This window comes from Leopardus geoffroyi, chromosome D3, assembly GCF_018350155.1.
Source record: "Leopardus geoffroyi isolate Oge1 chromosome D3, O.geoffroyi_Oge1_pat1.0, whole genome shotgun sequence".
NCBI classification, from domain to species: Eukaryota; Metazoa; Chordata; class Mammalia; order Carnivora; family Felidae; genus Leopardus; species Leopardus geoffroyi.
Window position 1 is genome coordinate 43,302,827 of NC_059339.1, and position 16,078 is coordinate 43,318,904.

The 16,078-nt window shown below is 39.2% G+C and overlaps 1 protein-coding gene across 1 annotated transcript in view; it reads left to right on the plus strand.

Moving 5' to 3' along the window:
• COLEC12 (collectin subfamily member 12) overlaps positions 1–16,078 on the plus strand; it is a 197,189-nt gene that overhangs the window by 71,927 nt on the left and 109,184 nt on the right. The window lies entirely within an intron of this gene.

Below are 16,078 nucleotides of genomic sequence, written 5' to 3' on the forward strand. Positions count from 1 at the left end.
TATTGGCTTATAATTTTTAATTTAGGTCTAAAAAAAAAGATACAGTGTTTAGTTACCTAATTAAATGCAATGCTGATTCATTAGGGGTATAATACATTATTTAATTCCTTTTAAATGAGCTCCCACAGACATGTGTCTGTATGTATCAATTGGATATAATTTCTAATCAATCATTTTTTAGCCATGATAATAGATTGCTGAGCAATCCGTGGCATCTGTTCTGACCACTTGGAGTTATTCAATGAGTAACTTGAAGTAACCAATTATTTTTAACAAAAAGATCAGATTTCTGTATTCTCTGAAAATGGGAACTACCACAGAATCATATGAAAATCAACCTTCTTTGCCATCATTTAACTTGATCTGAAGAGATATAAAAAGTGTGAGTTTTATGGGGCGCCTGGGTGGCGCAGTCGGTTAAGCGTCCGACTTCAGCCAGGTCACGATCTCGCGGTCCGTGAGTTCGAGCCCCGCGTCGGGCTCTGGGCTGATGGCTCAGAGCCTGGAGCCTGTTTCCGATTCTGTGTCTCCCTCTCTCTCTGCCCCTCCCCCGTTCATGCTCTGTCTCTCTCTGTCCCAAAAATAAATAAACGTTGAAAAAAAAAAAATTAAAAAAAAAAAAAAAAAGTGTGAGTTTTTATTGCTTAGGTTATTTATTTTATTTTATTTTTGAAACTCAAGACAAGATTTCTAACAATTTTTTAAGGTTTCCTAGTATAATATAAGTTTGCAAACCACACATCCAGTAAAGGACTAATATCCAAAATACACAAGGGACTCATCCAACTCAATAGCAAAACACCCAAATAACCCAATTAGAAATATTTTCTTTCATTCCATAGTTACCTTTTTATTTTGTTGGTGATTTCCTTTGCCTTGTAGAAGCTTTTTAGTTTGAAGTAGTCCTACGTATTCATTTTTGTTTTTCTGCCTTTGCTTTCAGTGTCAAATCCAGGAAATCATTGCTAAGACCAATGTCAAGGAGCTTATACCCTGTGTTTTCTCCTAGGGGTTTTATGGCTTCAGGTCTTATATTCAAGTCTTTAATCCAATTTGAGTTGACTTTGTATATGGTCTAAGATAGGGGTTCAGTTTCATTCTTTTGCATGTGACTGTCAGTTTTCCCAAGGCCATTTATTGAAGAGGCTATTCTTCTCCCATTGTATATTCTTGGCTCCATTGTCATAAATTAATTGATCATATCATTGTGGGCCTATTTCTAGGCCCTCTAATCTATTCCACTGATCAGTGTGGGTGTTTTTATGCCAGTACCATACATTTTGATCACCGTGACTTCATGACATAGTTTGAAATCAGGGAGCCTGATGCCTCCAGCTTTGTTCTTTCTGATGATTGCTTTGACAAGCAGGCTTTTGTGGTTCCATACACAATTTAGTATTGTTTGCTTTGTTTCTGTGAAAATGCCATTGGAACTTTGATGGGAATTTGCAGGGACTCTGTAGATTGCTTTGGGTAGTATGGATATTTTAACAATATTCTTTCAATTCATGAACACAAAATATCTTTCCATTTATTTGTGTCATCTTCAGTTTTCCATAAATGTCTTACAGTTTTCAGTGTACAGGTCTTTCACCTCCTTGGTTAGATTTATTCCCAGGTTGTTTTATTCTTTTTGATGCAATTTTAAATGGGACTTTTTTCTTAATTTTTTTTCTGATAGTTCATTGTTAATATATAGAAATGCAACTGATTTTTGTATATTGATTTTGTATATTGATTTTGTATCCTGCAACTACTAAATTTGTTGACTAGTCAAACCATTTTTTGGTGTGGTCTTTAGGATTTTCCTTTTTAAAAAATTTTTTTTAAATGTTTATTTATTTTTGAGAGAGAGAGAGAGCACAAGCAGGGAAGGGGCAGAGAGAGAGGGAGACACAGAATCTGAAGCAGGCTCCAAGCTCTGAGCTGTCAGCACAGAGCCTGACACAGGGCTCAAACTCGTGAACGTAAGATCACGACCTGAGCCGAAGTCGGACGCTTAAACGACTGAGTCACCCAGCCACCCCAAGGGTTTTCTATGTATGGTATCATTTCATCTGCAAATAGAGACAATTTTACTTCTCTCTTTATAATTTGGATGCCTTTTAAAAAGTTTTCTTTTAGCTTCATCTGTTTCCTCCCACCATTGTCTCACCTTAAAATGAACATAAACTCTGTGGGAGGAAAGACTTTCTCCATTTTAATCCAGCACACAGAACATGGCATAACCCATGGCAAACATTCAGTCAGCATTTGTTGGGAAAATGTCATTACTTTTTATTCTTTTAAGTTTTTAATTTGTTTTGAGAGAGAGAGAGTATGTGCATGAGTGGGAAAGGGGTAGAGAGAGAAGCCCAAGCAGGCTCTGCACTGTCATCGCACAGAGACCCATGCAGGGCTCAAACTCATGAACCGTGAGATTATGACTTGAGCTGAAACCAAGAGTCGGATGCTTAACCAACTGAGCCACCCAGGTGACCCAGAAAAATGTCATTAAGTAGGCCCTCCATGAGGGCAGATAACAGTTCATGTAGAATTGTGCACTTTTAAAAGACAATAGTTTAACACCAAAGACAACTTTGAAAGGAGAAAATAATACCTCCCAAAGACAGCCAGAGAGGAGAGTGGAATCCAGGGTGCATGTCCCACATGAACGTGGTACGGTGGGCTTGGCATCTCCTTCATTTGGGATAATACCAAGCATGTGGTAGATGTCTAATAAATGTTCGTTGTATTAATTATTTAACTAGCTATGGGCTTATCTTCAGTTATATTCAGTGAACATTTGAGGATTAGTTATGAGCTGTGTCAATCACTGGGCAGACACAAAGATGAATAAGAAAAGATCTTTTTCCTCTAGAGATTAGTAATTACATAGATAAGCCTCAGTCTTGTTAGTCCCAGCCATAGAGTTTCACTTTTCTTCCAAGAGGGCTGCATCCCTGAGTTACCCCCAGAGATCCACTGAAGAGGCTTCCAAAGGGCTCAGCCTTGTGGGGATCACCCAGGACAGTTCTGCCCATGGGGACAAGATATAGAACGCTTCCACCTATGTGTACTGGATGACCTGCAATTCTTGCTTCTTAACCAGTTTTTAAATGAGGATTTTCCCCTCCCCGGAGGCCCAGATTTAAGTACTGAAAGGGCAGGGACCCACGTACGTTACTCCATGCACGTTGTCTTTGTTAGCATTGTGGGCATAACTGAATTTGTCCTCCTCCTTGACCGTCTTGTCCATCTGCTCTTCATTACTTTAGACTAACCAGAAAAATTGTGTCTTGTCTAGGGTGACACTGCTTTTCAGTAGCTGAGCCAGGGCAGGAATGCACCTCTTCTTTTTTTTAATTTTTTTTATTTTTTTTAATGTTTATTTTTGAGAGAGACAGAGACAGAATGTGAGTGGGTTGGGACAGAGAGAGAGGGAGACACAGAATCTGAAACAGGCTCCAGGCTCTGAGCTGTCAGCACAGAGCCCGACGTGGGGCTCGAACTCACGAGCTGCGAGATCATGACCTGAGCTGAAGTTGGACGCTCAACCGACTGAGCCACCCAGGCGCCCCACGAATATACCTCTTCTAACTATGGGGCCAGTGCTATATCCAGGACACTACCTTCCCTCAACTCATGCTGCGTGAGAGACAGATGACATCGAGTACACGTTACGTGTGGGAAAGTACTTTGGAAATTGTCTATCAGTAGGATGTTGATCAACAACCAGAATGAGAATGACTTTAACTTCATGGTGCATGAACTGCAGACCACCATGCACAATTGCTCCAGAGGAACTCACATGCCCACCCCTGTTGAGGACCCTTGCTGCCCTAATTATTTAGTTCCAGATACTGTAGACCCCAAGGAAAAATCAATAGCAGTGGCCTCAGAGAGAAGTGATTCCCTCTTTTACTGACTCTGGGACCTTGAGCAAGCTATCTAATCTTTCTAAACCTCTATCTTCTCATCTAGAAAATGGAGATTATGAGTGCCTGCCTTCTGATGGCTGTGAGAATTCAGTGTATGTAAAGCCCTTAGTAAGGGTTTCTAGTAAGTGCTTAAGAAGTGTTAGCCATTGTTAAAGGGTGATTATTTTAAAAGGGTAAATGATGACTCTCAGATATCAAATGAACACGTGTCAAGGATTTATTTAATTCGCTCATTAATGAGATAATCAGTTGGTTGTTACAATCAGGTACCTGGAAGGCTGCACCACACAATGCCTAGTTTTCTGCTGATAACACCCATTAATCATTCTGATCCATTTCAGAATTTTTCACAATTATTTTCTGCATTTTTTTTTTCTTATTGCAAGTTCCTTATTTGCATGCTAGGAATGTTTTGAGGACCAATAAGATAATAGATAGGAAAATTTGCCATATAAGCTGTGATATATTTTGCAAATAGTAGAGTACAAAAGAGACAGGTGAGGCCAACCTGCATTTCAGGCCAACCTCTGATACTTCCTGTGATACTGTGATCTTGAGCAAGTCACAGAACACCTCTTTGCCTATCTTTCCTTAGCTGTAAGTTAGTGTATTTAAGATTCACTGCACAAGGCTATGGTGATGAAGTTACATGTGGGAAAGTACTTTGGAAAATAAAAAGAATGCTATAGAAAGATGGGATGTGATGTTATTGCTCTCAGCTTAGATTTGGTCCATTTTTCTTTAAGAAGAGACTTTAGAATAAGAGATGGAGTGGTGAGTTCTTAAACTCACCAGGTCATTATTACTGCAAGTTGTAAATCACATGGAGAGGTCTTTAACTCAGTAACAGTGATTTATGGCACTACTGTTGATCCAAAAGCACCTCTCCAATATTCACCCACATGTCCTGATGGCTCCAGAGAGAAGTTCATGGTGCCAGCAGTGGTAATGTTGATGCCCATGGGGCCATGTGTCCTTAATTAAACCTGTAAGAACGGTATTTTACTCTCCTCAACCTCTTCCCCCAGTGCTGTCATCCCAGAGTCTCCCCTGGTTATCCTGTAAAAAGAGATTCATTTAACCAGCCTGTGGAGACTCTCAGGAATTTGCATGAATTGGGAAGGAAAAGTCTTTGGCCCAGCACACTCCTTTCCTGGCCCAGTTCTGGGTTTTGTAATTGAGAAGGGATAAGGAGGGTTTGGAGTGAGTCCAGGACCCGACACTGAAAGCATTGAGAGGAGTTGAGCGAGCTCTGGTAGGAGGGGCTAGGACTGCTTCGCCTGGAAAGGAGCAGGCCACAGCGGGACTCTATGGGCAGATGCTTCCACAGAGGCAGTCTTTCCACCATGCCTGCTGCAGAAGAGAGTGACTTTACCTCAAGGGTTATAGTTATGGAGACTGAAGAACTGTCTGCCTAAGCTAGTGAATGCTGTGGACACATTTATGAAGGTTCTACCAAGTTCTTCTCTAGAGATTTTGAAGAACAAGATTGGGTCTCTCTTAATCTGAAATATTACAGAACATGTCTCCCCCACTGCCCTGCCAAGGCAGAGGCTTGATTCAGATATGAAGAAGGGAAAAGCTGAGACAAGGGAACCATACCTGATTGTCCTACCTTGTCTATTGTGACTAACAGAGCCAGGTGAAGGTGGGAGAGAGATTGAGTAACTGAGCTGACTTCCCTGTTTACCTTCCCTTCCCTGTGCCCTGTGAGGGGACCCCAGCATTTGTGACAGCGTTTATCATACTTACTTCCTCTCCTTAGACTGAGCTCTTCAAAGGCAGAGCCTTGGTCTTCACCCCTGTGTCTCCAGCCCCTAACATAATACCTGACACGTAGTAGGGCTCAGCAAATATTTGTTGAATGAGTGCACAGATATGAATAACTCCTTTGACAGGCAGAGGTCAAGTCAACAGAAACCTCAATGCTGGAGACACTGACAGAAACCCCATTTAAAAGCCAGTTGACCAGCCCAACCTGTGAGTGCTATTGAACTGTTCACCATAAAATAGTAAGGGAAGCCTGAGTTCAAACTTCAGCATTCGTAGTGAGACTATTTTCAGCTTTCTCAGAGACAGCATCTGTAAATAATCAGGCAGAAGCCTTTTATAAAACAACACAGAAAAACCTCAAAGACTATTCTAAGGCTGCAACATTTAAACAAGATTTTAACCCATGGGGACGCCAAGATCAACACGGAGCTTCCTGAACATAAAAGCCTGGAATGTCATAGCAGTGTGGGGGCAAAAGCTATGATCGCATTTCCCCTTTTCTAAATTATATACTGCTTAGTGTTAATGTGAGCGGAGGGCTGGGACAGAGACGGCCCTGTGGGTTACGTAAGTAAATCTCCTTGCACCCTCCATCTCAGCTGTAATGCAGCATCCATGGTGACAGTGGTTGGAGGGAGCCACCAGGCTGGCTGGACTGACGGAAGGCAAAAGGTCACTTGTAGGTCATGCTATGATTTAAGTATTTGATGTAATTTATAACTGGGCTTTTGCCCTATGTAGAAAAATGATCAGGGACATTTGTTGTGTAATTTCTTCTCTCACTAGAAGATGTTGTTCTTAAAACTGAGTTTAGTGGCAGCTATGAAAGACCATCTGTAGCACATTCCAAAATCACTTTCTTTTCCTTCCCAATTGGAAAGAGGGACAAGAAACCAAATGAACCCTTTAGCTCTCTCAACCTGCATGATTGTCTCCTGAGGAGGAGACATCTTTCCCTGTCCCTGTATTAGGGACCACATCAGCCAACCTCAATTATAAACAAGTGAAAACAGAGTGCTCCTAAACCAACCTTACTATCAACCTTACTATGTGTGTGGCCAGTATGATATAAAAACCTGCCCATTTCTAAAGTTACCTGCAACGTTACTTCTTAAGGCTCTTCCAGGGAGACCTGCACTAATAATGAGTCGTCATGTCTTGTTACCTGGGCGAGCTAATATTTCAACAACTATCATAACACCTGACAGTTGATACAACTAACTTTAATTCCTTAAATCATTTTAATTCTTTCAATCCAAAAGGATTTTTGAGGTTATTTTCTTAAAAAATAAGAACATTATTTGGAAAAATAGTACACATACTCATTTTAATTCATGTGTTCTGGACTTAAGGATAAGGCTACATCTTCATTTTTGTACTCCTAGTTGGTGTAGTGTTTGGAAGATGGTCTAAGCCCAATAAATATTTTTTGAATCACTGAGTGAGAGGAATATTTACAGAGCAGAAGCCTCTGTGCTGGTTGGCTGTGAGTCCAGTGGTGTCTTCTTTCTGCAAACTCTGAAAATGTGTATAAACAAAAAGATCAGAGTGAGAATTTAAAAAGAACATTTATTATAATTTTCAATAATATGTACTTTTTAAGCTCATGAATACCATATCTGAAATTGTTCATGGACACACATACACCCCCAACACTTCCCATAGGTACATGCTTAGACTGTCACGCATAGACTGTGTGTGAGTGCATGTATATATATCAATGTTTTTTTTTTAAAAAGATACGGAAAATATAGTTAACAATAGTTATCTCTAAAGAAGGAGTAAATTTGGGAAAGATAAAGGGTACTTTCACAATTTAGCTTATATGTTTCTCATTTTTGAATTCTTCCTATGAGTATGCATTTGTATATCTCAGTTCTTAACACGTGGTCTGGCACTTAGCAAACGTTAAATCGATGTTAAACACACACATAAAGTGAATCAGTGAATGGAGTGACATGTAAATTATACTCAAAACATTTGACTTTGAGAGAGTTAGGAGTAGAATGGTGATAAGGAAACTGAACTGAAGACTTAGGAAAGAGAGGGCATCATCTGGGTCTATCAACGAAAGAAGCCATCAGAAATATAGGAACAGTTTTGGGTTGCTATTGATAAATATATTTTCCAATTAAAAAAAAACAAAATGGCCCCAAATTTACTGCCCACTATTAGCAAATAACATAGTATTATGTAGAGTAACATGGTATTACACATAATTGTATGTGTTCCTCTGGGCTTATATATTGCCTGAACCAAAGGCCAATGGCCTGGCAAGAAGGCCACTAACTTTGGTGATCTGTTAACCTGATAGGGCTGGACAGGCATGGCTTCCTGAAGGGCCTTTGTACTCACAGTCCTGTTCAGGTAACGCTGGTTTGCCGCATCAAATAAAGAACTAATGAGACCATCTGGGGAAGGAGACAGCAATCTAGTGGTTCAAGCATCAGTCATTTGGCTGTCCATGAGCTTGATGTCCATGAGCTTGATGTCCAGAAACTGACATGATGCGTGAGAATGTTTAACCCCAATCCAGCTGGCGTGACCCCAATGCAAGAAACCCTTTCTTGGCCCCTCATCTAGGAAATGAGTTGGCAGTATTTAAAAATGCTTGAATGGCAGCTTGGAGTCTATTTGAAGAAGCTGGTAGAAAGATCCCAAATGGCAGGAATGTCCAGATAAGATTACCACCAGTAGTCGGTTGCTGAAATCACTTAAGTATTTTGATCAGGTGAAAAAAGTGCCACTTAGCTTCAGTCTGGGTGGCAGAGAGTCCTTTTAAATGTAGCTACAGCACAGACGTTCTGTGCATTACTCATGCTGTGAAGTACGTGATTTAAGCCACTGACTTCCTAAATTAAAGACACAAAAAGGCAGACATGTAATTCTTTTAATTACACCTCCAAATTTCTCCTACATTCCTTTGAGTTTGTCTCCTGTTTGTCCATGTTTGCCTGTTTGATCAACCTACCAGCAGAAGATGAGCAGCGGTGAAGGTAGAGGATCTGTAAGAGGATAAAAGACTTGACTTAATTTGTTTTCACTGTAGGAAAATGAAGGCAGTGTTTTTGGAAGTTGAGAAGATAAGAAATTTGATTTCTGCTGATAGTGGAGCATTTCAAGGCAGAACTGAGACATAATGTTTGTATGTTTTTTTGCTATCTGCTGTCCACTAACATGGGTTATTAATAAAACATATTTGACATATCACCAGGCAAGAAGGTTCAATTTTATCTTGTATTTCTAGTAAAGTGCAGCCTTCTAACCTTAACATGTAGTTTTCGTAACTCAGCAATAGAGACAGGCTGCACTTTCAGAAGGTTTGTAGTCATGAACAACTTAAAGCTGTGTGTACTTTTTAAAACTATGCAACCATTGGGGCGCCTGGGTGGCGCAGTCGGTTAAGCGTCCGACTTCAGCCAGGTCACGATCTCGCGGTCCGTGAGTTCGAGCCCCGCGTCAGGCTCTGGGCTGATGGCTCAGAGCCTGGAGCCTGTTTCCAATTCTGTGTCTCCCGCTCTCTCTGCCCCTCCCCCGTTCATGCTCTGTCTCTCTCTGTCCCAAAAATAAATAAAAAACGTTGAAAAAAAAATTAAAAAAAAAAATAAAACTATGCAACCATTTAGATATTTATTTGTAGGAACTAATTGAAGTAGGTACTTAGAAAGCCATGTAAGTTTGTTTTCTGCTAGATGACATGAGAAACCGAATTTTGGAATTAAGCAGCTAAGTTTCTCTCCTCTTTCTCACCTGTTCCCCTTTGTAAGGAAGGGGACATGATGACTTCTTTTACTGTCACAGTTTCTGGGTTGGTTTTCTGATTATAATGGGAGACGTGGTAACCCATCTGTACTCCCAGACTAGGCCTCACTGACATCAGTGCACCAGTCTGAAGGTTGTTAGGTCTCTGTGCCAAGAAAAGCCTCTCTGTAATCCCATGGTCATTAAACTAGTGTAACCTCACCCACCCCAGATTTCTCCCCCAGGTACACTTGACCTCAGCTAAGTCTTTGAACATGTAACCCTTTGAGTGATGTTCTAAGAATGTCCATGTTGGATATGGCCTGGTAAGAGAAGGCTACAATCTTTATTGGGGTTTCTGAGGGAAAGGAAGGGCAGAGCAGGATAAATAGGATTGGCTAGTTTGAATAATTTCTGAAGGATTTTGGCAATGGGGATGGTCTCTAGTTGCCTGGTACCTGGCCCTGGGATGATTAAGGCAGAGGAATATTGTATCCAGGGTGAAGGGAACAGAATGAGGAAGTCTGGCTCTGGATTGGTTAGTTTGCATATCAAAGGCATGCTCCCAGCTGGGCCCTTTGCTATCTCCAAGAATTGTCTATCCCCAGGGGAGGGGGCAGTCTCTTTTCAGCTAGAAAGGGTTTTTTTAAGGTGTCAAAACATCATAATGTACAGAAAATAAAAAACATACACACAATACAAATGAATTTAACATATCTGTCTGAATCTTTCTTAGTTACCTTTTGTGGGTTTGCATGAGTATTTGCCAAATTATGTTATAAAGTGATTTGCCTTTAGTGGTCTACATGATTTCGAATGAATGGTACGGTATTTATACAGCCCTAAGTTACTGTCCAATACCAACTTTAACCTCGACTGTGGCAGGCAAGAGCCCTCTTCCCCTCACCCAGAAACTTTTTGAGGGCTTTTATTAGCCTTTTAGACTTCTTTTTTTTCTTTCTTTTTTTTTTTTTTTTTTTTTTTTTCAGATTTCTGCAGAAGAGATTTTAGCCTACATAGATTTTGTTACTTTACAAAACTTAATGAGGCTTTTCCCCTTTTCACCGTACTTGGAAATACTGAGGACTCATTCCAGTTACCCATAATTTCTCAGACACCCACTGGCAGCTAGCCATAGGAAAATGTTTTCCTGTTCTAGGACTGAGGCAACTGTGGGGCTGAAGTTTCATTTTGGTGACACATACACTCATAAATAACCATGAGATATTTTATCATTTCATGTTTGGATGATTTTCCAGTTATCTATTTTATCTATTGCTGTGAAACAAACCACTCCAAAACCTAGTGGCATAAAGCAGTTTATTACTCTTATATCTCTGGTCTGTGGGTTCAGGATTCTGTGCAGCTCGCCTCTGCAGCACCACCCTGGGGTTTCAGCTGGGATCATAGGAATGGCTGGAACTGGAAAACTTGGGGGCAGCAGGGCAGGTCTCTCTCCTCATATGGTCTCTCCAAGTGACTAAGTGCAAGCTTTCTCACAGAACAGCAGCCTCAGGGTAGCCTTCTGACATGGTTGCTCTGGGCTCCAAAAACAATTCTTCAGGAATCAGAAAGGGGAAGCTGCTGGTCTGTTAAGACTGAGCCTGGAAATTGGCAGGCTACAGCATTCTTTCTGCCATATTGGTTAGGTTGGTTAAGTTTTCACAGAGACACCCACACCCCACCCTGCAGATTCCAGGGCAGAGGACAGACTTCACCTCTCAGTTGGAAGATTAAAATCACAAAGAATCTGTGGTTATCTCTACCGCATGGCGTTTAGCATATCGACAAAAAGAAGATTATTTTTATCTCACTCTGTACCTACCTTAGAAAAGTAGATATTCAGCTGTAGCTCATTTCAGAGTTCTCTCTCTATGAAGATTGTTGACTGTTTGATGGAAAAATTTTGACTTCAAACTCAAATTATGACTTGGTAATCATCTAAACTATATACAGCGTATAGTAGGATATCCAAATGTATATCCTTGCACTTATTGGATATTTTCCAAAGAATTTTAAGATGTATTAAATGATTCTTACATCTGTGCTTGAGTATTACTGTCTTCATTTTGTTCATGAGGAAGTGGAGGCTCTGAGTGGTTAAGTGTCCCACATTACATGGCTACTCATGGTGGCAGAGACAGGACCAGAATTAGATTAGCTGCATACTTTTCACTGATGGCATCTTTGTATTCCTTAATATAGATAAAAGGAAGTCAATGACCATGATAAGAACTTTTAATAAATTTCATCATTTTGGGTGTTAATTTCCTGAAATGAAGAAAAGATCTTTGGTTTCAGGTACATGCTTAGTGTTTGACAGCTCTTAGAGACTTTGTCCCACATGCTGATCTCATGAGAGGTATTGTTAAAGCACCATTTTTCAGATGAGGAAACAGAAGTACAGAGAGGTTAAGTAAACTGCTTGTGGATTGGTCACATGGCTGACTGGTAGAGCTAGTGCCCACGCCCAGAACTTGAAACTCTGAATCTTGTCATGTCTACCTCTTGAATCCCCACTCCCCCACACCCATACACCCTGTTTCTTGGCCTTGGAAGTCTTAAGACAGCATACAAATGGCTCAGTTGTATAGACCAGGACCAGCCTTCTCAGGGACAAAAATGGAGGCCTCAGAGGACTGAAAGAGCAGTGAGAGAAAGGCACAAAGAACAGGGCAGCACTGGCATTATTAGAGGAAATGGGAACACTCTAATTGCAGGCAGTTTCAACTTTGACTGTTTCCAGGAAAAGCTAATACTGTTATGATTTCTCCTGATGCATGTGAAATCAGTTGCTATAGCAATGACCAGTGTTTGTTGGAACTTGCTGACAGCAGCAGGCCTTAGGAGTAAAATCTCTCTGTTAATCATGCTTCTGATGCTGATAGTAATGAACTTGGATCCACCATCTCAGCCCCTCTACCATGTCCATTTCCCACCATGATCTCCTGGCCAGAAGGAAGGGCAAGACAAGTCTCTGCTCATGTCACTAGATAGACATGTTGACAATGGCCTTGGGAACATGGTTCAGCTGTGGCCATGTTCTAGGGAAGGGGAGCCAGGCTGATGATAGGGAAAATGAGGAGTTTGGAGACCAAGTCTGAACCGATCTTGGTAAATGTTTGGGTAGATCCAATATCGTCCATACATCTGTAGATGTCACAAAGAGACTAGGAAATAAATTATTTTGTTATTTGTTCAAGCTGAAACAACATTAGCAAACATTTCCATTTTTCCATTGAGTTGTAAGCAGATGTTGGCAGTAAGCTACAGGACACATTTCCCGGTTCCACATTCCTTCCTCACTGCCACAGCGGCCCTCTTTCACTCCTCAAGCTTCTACTTGCGTTGGGATCTCTGCAGTAGCTACTCCCTGTATGAGTATGACTAGCTCCTTGTTATTCAGAGCTCCGCTTAATAACCGCTTCCTGACTTAGTTTTAATTTATTGTTATTGATTTAGGGTTTTTTTAGGTATAATTGACATACGACATTATATTCATTACAGGTATACAACTTAATCATTTGATATCTGTATACACTGGAAAATGATCACCACAAATGAACTAGTTTACATCCATCACCTTATGTAGCGACATTTTTTTTTTTCTTGTGATGAGAACTTTTCAGGTTTGCTGTCTTAGCAACTTCCAAATATGCAATACAGTATTGTTAACTATAGTCATTGTACTATACATTAAATCCCCATAATGTATTTATTTTATAACTAGAATTTTGTACTCCCTGCCTCTGGAAATCACTGGTCTATTCTCTGATTCTATGAGCTTGATTTTTTGTTTGTTTGTTTTTTAGATTCCTTATAAGTAAGATCATATGGTATTTGACTTTCTTTGACTTATTATACTTAGCATAATGCCCTCAAGGTCCATCCAAGTCGTTGCAAATGGCAAGATTTCATTCTTTTTTCTGATTGAATAATAATATGTATGTGTGTGTGTGTACACACACACACACACACACACACACACACACACACACACAGAAGTAGAATTGCTGGATCATATGGTACTTCTATTTTTAATTTTTTGAGGAACCTCTATACTATTTTCCATAGTGGCTGCACCAATTTACATTCCTACCACCAGTGCACAAGAGTCCTTTTTCTCTACATCTTTACCAACACTTGTTATTTCTTGTCTTTTTGAATATAGCCATTTTAACAGATGTGGGGTATTTTATCTCATTGCAATTTTGATTTGTATTTCCTTGAGGATATCTGGTGTCCATCTTTATATCTTCTTTGGAAAAATATCTATTTAGATCCTCTGCCTATTCTTTAATCAGATTTTTTTTTAGTTTTTGTTCGTTTCTTTGTTTTACTATTGAGTTAAAGGAGTTCTTTATATATTTTGGATATTAACCCCTTACCAGATATATGATTTGCAAATATTTTCTCCCATTTCATAGGTTGCCCTTTTATTTTGTTGATGATTTCCTTCACTGTGCAAAGGTTTTTAATTTGGTGTAGTCCTACTTGCTTATTTGTGCTTTTTTTTTTTTTTTAAACATTTATTTATTTTTGAGAGACAGATAGAGACAGAGCATGAGCAGGAGAGGAATGGAGAGAGAGGGAGACACAGAATCTGAAGCAGGCTCCAGGCTCCGAGCTGTCAGCACAGAGCCCCACGCGGGGCTTGAACTCATGAACTGTGAGATCATGACCTGAGCCGAAATCGAGTTGGACGCTAACCGACTGAGCCACCCAGGTGCCCCAGCTTATTTTTGCTTTTGTTGTCAGATTAAAAAAACACAACCTATGTCAAGGAGCTTACACCAGTGTTTTCTTCAAGGAATTTTATGGTTTCAGATCTTACATTCAAGTTTTTAGATCATTCTGAGTTAATTTTTGTGTATTGTGTAAGATACTTTCTAGTTCCATTCTTTTGCATATGGCTGTTCAGTTTGTCCAGTCATCCATCCATCCATCCATCCAATTATTTATTGAAGAGATTGCCCTTCCTCATTGTATATTCTTAGTTTCTTTCTCATAATTGACCATATATGTGCAGGTTTATTTCTGGTCACTCTGCTCTGGTCTTTTGATGTGTGTCAGTTTTATGTCAATACCATACTGTTTTGATTACTGTGGCTTCAAAATATAGTTTGAAATCAGGGAGCATGATGCCTCTAGGTTTCTTCTTCTTTTTAAATTTGCTTTGGATATTCGCATCTTTTGTGGTTCCACACAAATTTTAGTATTGTTTATTTCTGTGAAAAATGCCATTGGAACTTCAATGGGGATTGCATTGACTCTATAGATTTTTTTGGGTAGTATGGGTTATTTTATTTTATTTTATTTTATTTTATTTTATTTTATATGGACATTATAACAACATTAACTCATTGAATCCATGAACACAGAATATTTTTCTATTTATTTATTTCCATTAATTTCTTTCATTAATGTCTTAAAGTTTTCAGTGTACAACTCTTTCACCTACTTGGTTAAATTTATTCTTAAGTATTTTGTTCTTTTTGATGCCGTTGTAAAGGGGATTGTTTTCTTAATCTTTTTCTGATAGTTTGTGATTACTGTATAGAAATGGAACAGATTTTTGTATCGTGCAATCTTACTGAATTCATCCATTAGTTCTAACACTTATTTGGTGGAGTTTAGTGTTTTCTATATATAATACCACATCATCTGCAAATGACAATTTTCTTCTTCCTTTCCAATTTGGATGTCTCTTATTTCCTCTTCTTGCCTAATTGCCCTGGCTTGGATTTCCAATATTATGTTGAATAAAAGTAGTTAGAGTATACATCCTTATCTTATTCCTGATCTTAGAGGAAAAGCTTTCAGCATTTTACCATTGAGTATAATGTTAGCTGTGGGCTTGTCATATGTGGCCTTTATTATGTTGATATACTTTCCCTCTATACATACTGTTGAGAGTTTTTTATTGTTAAATTTTCTCAAATGCTTTTCTGCATCTATTGAGATGATCATATGATTTTTATCCTTCATTTTATTATGTGATGTATCATAATGATTGATTTTTGTGGAGTTGAACCATTGTGCATCCCTGGAATAAATCTTACTTGATTATGGTGTATGATCCTTTTGATATATTATTGAATTCAGTTTGCTAATATTTTATTGGAGATTTTTAGATTTATGTTCATTAAGGATATTGATGTGTGATTTTTTTTTTTTTTTTTTTTTTTTTTTTTTTTTTTTTGCTGCCATACATGTCTGGTTTTGGTATCAGGGTAATGCTGGCCTTATAAAATGAGTTTGAAAGAACTCTCTCTCCTTCTATTTTTTTGGAAGAGTTTAAGAAGGATTGGTATTCTTTGGATGTTTGGTAGAATCACTAGTGAAGCCATCTGGTCCTGGACTTTTGTTTGTTGGGAGGTTTTTGATTACTGATTCAGTTCCTTACTAGTAACCATTCTTTTCAGATTTTCTGTTTCTTCATGATTCTGTCTTGGCAAGTTATATGTTTCTAGGAATTTATTCATTTCTTCTAGGTTGTCAGGTAGTAGTCTTTTACAGTCCTCTGTTATTACCGTGGTAGCAGTTGTAATGTCTTCTTCATTTCTGATTTATTTATTTGAGTTTTCTCTCTTTTTTTCTTGGTGAGCCTAGCGAAAGGCTTGTCAATTTTATCTTTTTCAGTG